Source organism: Anser cygnoides, chromosome 24 (assembly GCF_040182565.1).
Source record: "Anser cygnoides isolate HZ-2024a breed goose chromosome 24, Taihu_goose_T2T_genome, whole genome shotgun sequence".
NCBI lineage: Eukaryota > Metazoa > Chordata > Aves > Anseriformes > Anatidae > Anser > Anser cygnoides.
This window is the reverse complement of record NC_089896.1, coordinates 4,230,292-4,238,602: the sequence shown is the minus strand read 5'-3', so window position 1 is coordinate 4,238,602 and position 8,311 is coordinate 4,230,292. Positions and strand designations below refer to the sequence as shown.

The 8,311-nt window shown below is 44.8% G+C and overlaps 1 long non-coding RNA gene across 1 annotated transcript in view; it reads right to left on the bottom strand.

Annotated features, from left to right (window-relative positions):
• Positions 1-2,918: 2,918 nt before the first annotated feature.
• The window catches only part of LOC106037989 (uncharacterized), a 118,793-nt gene continuing 113,400 nt past the window's right edge, over positions 2,919-8,311 (bottom strand). Inside the window, exons 11-12 of the long non-coding RNA XR_010826521.1 lie at positions 7,758-8,002; positions 2,919-6,551 (exon numbers count right to left, since the gene is read on the bottom strand). This is a non-coding gene — a long non-coding RNA (uncharacterized lncRNA). The remainder of the gene's footprint in view (positions 6,552-7,757; positions 8,003-8,311) is intronic.

Sequence of the window (8,311 nt, the reverse complement as noted above, 5' to 3'; positions counted from 1 at the left end):
TGAGGAACATCCTGATTTTTTAACTCTGTATTTATGGAACGGCGTATGATGGTTGCAGCTTTGCTATCACCACCACCCTCATCTTCTTCATACATTATCGCTAGGATTTTTCCTGAAGAATTACAAAGCCTTCTGTGCGGAAGCAACCCTGGCACGTTCCACAGAGGTCACTTTCAATGACAGCTACCTCTCTGAGTAAAAGCATGCCCGGCAGAACAGCCTGCCTTCCCAAAGGAGCATCCAAGTGTCTCCATGCAGTACTCGAGCTACGGGGACCCTGCACAGAGCAGCCTGAACACCCTGGATTGCCATTTCTCTGCAGCCGTGGGTAGAGGCAGGACAGGAGGAGCCAGGGCACAGCACAGCAAGCCGATACTCTCCAGAAGCCCATGAACGCTCGAGAACCGAAGTCACACGCCTGCTGGGTCTGCCCTGCACACCTGAGTATGGCATTTTCGAGGGGAACCCATCGCAGGCTACCCCGAACTGCCTTCTGTCTGCAAACAGCTCATCGCTTGCAGAGCTACGTGTCCATGCAGCTTTACCCTGCTGCTTTCTATCACTAATACATTCATCGACAGCTTGGCTAGCTCACGTTGGTGCAGTGGCTGCAGGAGCACTGTGGCCAGCCACAGGAGCTGCCTGACACCTTGTTTCTGCCCCGTCTCCTCCCATCAGGCAGGCAGCTGGCTCCTGGTGCTGCCCCGGCCTCCTGAACACGAAGCCTGCACACCGTGCACGTCCCGGCGGCTGCCAAGGACTGCTCTTAAAGGAAAACATGCTCAGAAGAAACAGGGAAGGCACACCAATATTTGCATACGCACTAGTGTATTTGTACAAATGGCTCGTAATTAGCAATACTGAGAACAATCAGAACAATACCGGATTAAGAAGTTAACAGAAAAGTGCTGTGTGCTTGGAGAAAGTATGTAAATGGCTGGGGAAAAAACCTTACAGAGCTTAGACAAATGGACAGGGATGGAACTTCTTATTTCTGTTCTGCTGTTTTAAAAACACTTGTACGTTCTCCTCCATGAACCACTTACCCGCCACTAACGCTTTTTGTTTCATGATGCACAAAGCTGAAGACTTACAGCGAGATCTTCTACAGAGCGTTTGCTTGGACTCCTCCAGCAGCCCATCCCTGATACCGACACATTCCTGTATCAGCACGTTAGGCTTCCCTACTTTTTAGCTTATTTAACTTCTGCAATGCAACAACATATTATAGCCCGTTTTCTCTGCCAAAAAATTCCAGACAGACTTCGCAAATACATCTAAAAACAAAAAGCTAACAAAATTCAGGACAGAAAATGTTTGTTCTTGAATTATAAAAACCCTAAATTAACCTTATAACACAGCAAAAAATAGTCTGAAGTCTACCTAGGTCTGGGTTGGCTAAAAATAAACCAGGGAGGTCAAGACTAAAATACTTTAAACACTTGTAAATTACATTCAACGAGAAGTGGAACTGAACTTCTATTTATTTGAAGATAAACTCACAGCAACAAATCCATGAATATTTTGTCCTCACACAATCTCTCCAGCAGGCACTCCCCACGAAGTGTATTACTTCTGTGTTCCAAACATGTACGATTTCTGACAACTGCACTGGTGCTACAACGGGCACACACAGAATGCAAAACCCCTCGTGGTGTGCCCGTGCCCCCTCGTACAGAATCGCTTCTAGCAGGGAACAGCGTATTGCATTTTTCTCCAGTCAGTGTCTTATAATAAATGTAAGCCGAGAGGAGTCTTCATTTCTTTCTTTCCTGCACTAGCAGCTGATTAACAAACATGCTCAAAGCCGAATGGAAGCATGCAGTTGTGGGAAGCCTTGCGACGCAGTTGTGCATCCATCACAGGTGGACGCAAGGTCTGCTCGCAGCACTTGCAATATAATTAGAATTCGATACTGAAAAAAAAAGGTCCAGAATAAAGGATGCCAAGATTACCATCTAAATACAATGTTGCTCGTTGAAAGAAATGAATGTAGAGTATTGAATGTTCAAAATTGTGTTGAATTAGATAAGCAAATCCCATGTAGACTTTGTTAATGATTCATAATCAGCTAATAAGCTCATCTCTAGTAGAATAATGATCCATGGACCTGTTAGCTCATTTATCACTATGTTTTACAACACCAGCAAAGAAACTAATTAAATCCCAGCATCATTACACAGAATTCCTTTTAATAGAGATACAATGATGCACTAGAGGCTACAGATTACACTGCAAATTGTACCAAGAGATTCCGGACAGCAAGTTTTAATTAACATGTTAGCGAGAAGCTGCTCACTTAAATAATAACTAACCAGGAAACATCTGCACACTCCAAAACATGGGAGCAAGAAGAATACGGGAAGCAGCGTTACACGAGGTACTGCAGGCTGCTAAGCACAGCCCAAAGCTGCTGCTGCTCACTCGCTGCCCTCGCTACCTGGCACAGCTCCGACGGCTCAGCTCGGGCTCCCGGTCAGCGCTGCGATGCCAGCGGCGCCACGTGCATCAGGCGAAAGGGCTGGGCAGAGCCACCGCCGGGCCACAAAAGCTGCCAGCACGGGGCTGGGGCCCGTCAGGCAGAGCCGGAGGATCACTTTGCTTGTTTCATGCAGGTAACTGCCCCCAGAACTGCTCCCTGGTCTGCAAGCAAGAGAAAAGAAAGAGAAAAGAGTGCTTTTCTGAAGAAATAAAGGGAGAACTTGGAGACAGCACAGGATGAACAAACAGCGGAGTGACCGAGCAGTGCACCGACACTGGGATTCAAAAAGCAGATGGCTCCCTAGCAGGAAAGCAGCAGAAAGCAATCACTGGTATTCCCTTTTTGTTTGAACATCCTAGCCAGAGCAAGAAGCATGATTTCTGCGATTTATCTGGGACAAGCATTGCTGCTTGCAACTATCTTTCAAAGGCACGTGTAAAGGAACAAACACACAGCCCCTGACTCGCCAGCAGACACTATGACTATGGAGAAAGTGATGGAAAAGGCACAGATCTCTAGCAAAATGCCCATGCTTTTTTGCTTTTACCTCTTTTTTCTCTGAGAACAGTGATAAACAAAGAGTATGGAGACATAACTGAGTGTTTAACAAGTCACGTGAAGTCAGGCAACGTTGTGAGAGTTTGTAACAGGGGACAGCGCAGCCCTGAAAACAGCTCTCCGCCAGAAACAACGATGGGAGAACGACAACCAGGAACAGCAATCCCATCCCAGTGGCTGCATCGGCCACTTGACAGGGCGCAGGTGGTGTGTGCTGCTGCCCGGTGCTGCAGAGAGCCTGTTCTTTCTTTAAAAGCTCAAAATAAACACTGCATTAGCTTACCAAGGGGTAAGAGCACCTTCACGGCCGGCGTTCCACACCTCTTAGGAGTGGGTTGCTGGTGTGTAAACACAAAGTTCACCTTGCCTTTGCTTCTGCAGCTCATGAGCCCTTCTCCTGTTCTGGGGCTACCCGCCGGTGTCCCTGCCGCCCCCCCTGAGCTGCCCGCACCTCCCTGGACAGCATCAGCCCCTTCTGCTCACACATTTATCCTCAGCCTCAGACCCAGACTCGTTAGGGCAAGACAGAGAGACCACCAGCCTCATCCTTCCTTGCTGTGACGAAGAGGGATTCTGTCAAAGCTCAGCCTCCAGCCCCCCACCCTCCTAAGTGCTGCTGTGGTTCGAGCACCTCATGTGGTCTGCCTCCAGCACACCCCGAAATTCCTGCGGTATCAGCCAATGTAATTTAAGGCCGCAAGCAAAAGTAATGTGTTTGTAGGTAACTGAGCATAAATTCAACTATTTTGCTATAAAAGTGGTTGTTCTGACTTCAGAACAGGAATAAATTCTTGTTAATTTAACCATAAACTACTCCTCATAGTCAGCAAAAGGAGAATGCTTGGGCAACTACAAAATCCACGTGGATTTCATCTGCTGCACAGATTATTCTGAGCATTATAATTCAGAAAACCTTTGAAACAAATTTAGTGAAATCCCTAAAAGAATAATAACAAACTGTTAGGAAATAATCCCAGCTGGTTCCACGGAAAGTGATATACCGCTCGAATTGAGCGTGATCTACATAATTCTTACATTTATCACCTAGAGTTTTTCAAAGTAAAAATATATATGCCAGTATACTAGGAACTGAAGGAATAAACATTGTCTCCAGATTAAATCTAGACATTTAGTGGAGTTAAATCAAATGCTTCATCTTAATTAATTAGTATTTTCATTGAAATTAAAATCAGCAGGAAATGTACACTTAGACTTGGCCTTGTGCTCTGCTACAAAAGCCCCAAGCACCAGGCTCACGTTCTGAAGTTACGCAGCGGCTGTACGGCCACCTCCACGTTTGCTTTTGGTATGGAAGCCCTGAAATAATGCCAGGCGGCTCTGGTGGAAGAACTGTCCTTCTGGCTTGGCTGTCGACCTGAAGCCAGCCCAGCAGGGGCATCCATCCTCATCCTCCCGCTGAAATATCTATTAAAAATATCTATTGATATTTTTTCTTTAGAAAAATAATTTAAAATAAACCCATTAAACAGATGTTCCTGCTTACTGCCTGGATCACTCTGATACATCTCCCCCACTGTAACTTACTTTTGAGGGCCGGTCACACATTGAAATGGTTTCCAAATGGCAAGTGTCCCCCCCGAGTCTGATCAGCAAAAATGCTAAGACAATCTTTTTTGCCATAGATATGAAAACTTTACGTGAGGTAAAAGCACAGTTCAGGTAATGGAAAACGCGGAGCAGATAGGAAAAAGTCTGAGTTTGAATTGGGTCTGTTTTAAAATCAGTTCTTGGAGAATTCTTACAGCAATCTATTACTTAAGATTGCAGCATCCAAAGGAAGTGTCCCTTAGAGCAACTGGTCACTCCAGCAGGATCATCAGCCTCTCCCCATCGATTTCTCTGAGATTTTTATTGTCTGATGAAATGTAATTAAAGACACTGATGGTGCCAATTAAAGATTTGAAGGGACTGAAGTTGGTGTTCACATTATCACATGGCGAAATGCAGCGATGCTGTAAACATCCATTAGCCATTACAGTTCTCATTAGTCCCTGAAAACAACTCATTAGTGTCCTTAGCCATGACAGATAAGTACAATAAATGAGATAAATCTATCAATATATTCATTGTGTGCAAAATCAGGGCTTCCGTCACCGTACCACACAGTGCCAATCAGAAGGTTAAAGACGCCTTCTGCAAGGAACAAACCAGGCTGCAGAGCATCTAGCCCGAGTGCAGAAAGACAGCACCAGAGAAACCAACAGGAGCACCGGGACGTTTTATTTATACACAGGGTGGGTTCATTTCAAATTCGGTTTGCTAGGGACTGTCACAGTTGTTCAGCCAAGGCTATATTTTAGAAAACAAATTGATTTGGTTTAACTTCACCTGCCGTGATCTACAAAGCTGTTTAAATCTCACGTTATCTCCGAAATGAGGGCTCTGCCAATTTGTGGGATTTGAGGCAGGCTTCTGGTTACCTGCAGGAACCCCCGGCGGATCAGTGAGGAGCCAGCTGTACCCCCCAGATGTGCTACGTCCTCCCACAGCACGCTGACGGTGGTAATGCTGCACACGGCTGGAGATGCCAGCGTCAGACGAAGGAGCACGTTGCAAAGCTTGCTGCTGAAGCTCTGATCACTTCTAATCCCATTCAGAATACAGACACATCCCTGCTCCTACGAGTACCTTTACGTACCGGCTATTTTTCATCCTTCTTTCTCTCAGCCTGGCTGGACCTGCGCTGGCTTTATGAACTCTTTTGACAAAAGCCTGTAATTAGATCCCTTTCTTGTGTATCTTACCACCGGTTTCTGTCTTTTTAACATGCCACACTCACCTTTTCATAGCTTCCCTTCTAACTTTAGTGCAACAGCTCTGCACATCACTGTGGGAAAACTCTACAAAGTCTTCTGCTGAAGTGCAGCGCTATCAGAAAAGCAGAGCAATTGCTGGGATGCATACAAAATGAGACAGAAAACAACAGTGATAATATTAATGGCACTGTTTAAATCAATAGTATGGCTTTGCCCAGATACTGATTTCATTTTTGTTTGCTTTATCCCACAAAGAAAACAGCAAGAAGAGAAAGAACTCCAAAAGAGGTCAGAAAGATGGTTCCAAGCCAGCAGGAATTAAGCATGAGGAATAATTTTAAACCCTATCTCCTTAGTTCAGAAGGGAAAGGCTTTCATGCAGTTATACAAAACAACCAACCGCACGGAGAGTAAAACAAGAGTTCCCACTTACTGGTTCTGTGAATACATGAACATGATAAATCTGGAAAGCAAATTATAGCTTTAGGGCAATTTTTTAAAAAGGTTGGGGGGTGGGAGGAATGACAAAATTGCACATAAAATTCAGCAGGGCATTAGACAAAAGATATCCCTACAGATGAAGAAAACACCTGCAGCAGACAGGTTTCTGGGATGTTGGTAGCACCAGTGACTTTTTCTTGGACAAAGACAGCGATCTCCATGGACCTGGCACATGAGGCTGGTACCAAGGCTGCAGCCACCGATGGCACGAACGAGACCTCTCCTCCAGGCTCCTGTGGGTGCAAGGAAGGCACGTGCTGGGTTTCTGCATCCAGCCATTAGCTTCTTCTGTGTTCAGGGGGGGAAGCAGAAACTTGGTTTTTGCCATTCTCTGTACAGTAGGATCTATTTTAACCGTATACCACAGTTTAGGAGACATTGTAGAAGTACCACCCACATTTCAGGACAGCCTTATTTAATGTGTGAGCAATTTCAACAGCTTGTCCACCACGAAGTCACTCACAGAAGGGGTTCTAGCAAGAGTCAGCTTACCATGCTATGAGAGGTATGGCCTGATTCAAAAGCAACGATGGAGTCATTCCAAACCACGTTAACACCATATATTCCAGCAGTAATAGAACAAAAAGTGTTCAAGGAATGCTGTGACCTTACTGCCCCCTATTCTGAAGCTTAGAAAATTACAGCTTTCCATGAAGTGTACATTCAGAACAGCTTGGGAGACAGAAAGAACTCCTCTGAGAAGGAGATGACAGCGGGGATCTGCCTGCTCTTGGTTCCCCAGGACCTGTCATTCCTACAAGAGGTCTGTATTCCCTGATGCAGATGCTCATGGCCACTTAATGCAGAAAGCACTGTGGGGAAAGAGCTCATTTGTATCCTGAATAAGTCTTTGTAACTCTTTGGAAAAATAGATTAACATCAACCAAACACTACCAACTAAACAGGCCCAAGATGCACAGGGCACATCACTCAAACACTCTGTATCACACTGGGCTATTTTTCCTCTTCTCGATGCACAGAACGTATCACACAGCCATTCATGCAATGAGGACCTCAGGAGAAGCCCAAGGAGCTACCAGAGGAGAAGTATTTCACTTTTATTAAAGATATCCTTTGGGGTTTGGTGGTGGGCTAGGGTTTTTTTTGGCCTACGTTTCATCAAACAGCTGGGACAAAAAGGATCACCCAACCAACTGAACATCCTAAAGCAACCAAAAGCATCTGACCCCAGTGTCCACCTCTTGTATTTGCCTGTAACAGAGAATGTGGTAAGAGAATCCTCAAGCTCTGCACTGTGAACGTGAACTAAATGAACACTTCCCCAGCTAGCCCTGGCACACCGCTCAGCACCAGCTGCACCCGCACCAGGACCAGGGAAATGCAGCTGCTGCTTCTTACAGGTCTTGATGTTGGGAGCAATCAGAATTACCCTGGCTTTACGGGATTATTTGTAAGTGCATTTTGTTCACCAAAGGTACCTGAGTCACACTACCAGCTTTAATTCCACTGCAAACTTCCTTGCTCTGTCTTTTCTTCCTCCCTTGGAGGCGTTTCCATCTCCAGCAGGGCAGTTCTTCACCCTTCCTTTTCTTCCTCTTCCTGGCCAAGTCACACGAGCAGTGACATCAACATCGCTGAGTCTACAGCCAGCTCCCTGACGCAGCACTTCCCATCGCTCCCAGAGATCACGGTACTAGCACCTGACAATGAATTGTTTCTTGTTCTTAAAATAGTAATAAATAAAAATAATTAAAATTAAACTAAATTAATTAAAATAATAATAATTTTAAAATAAGAGTTACCTTTTGAGTCAAATATGAAGTTCTTTTTACCCTCATTATAATGAGAGTAAAAATAGTAATAAATTTTAAGTACAATTCCTATCAGATACAATACTAGTGCACAGACTTAATTCACCATTAAGTGAATTAATGCAAAGTTGATTAGGATGACTGTAAGAACATGTAATTTTGGGGATGAGCAATCATGGATTACTTTCTTCATTAGACAGTAAATATTAAACTACATTTCC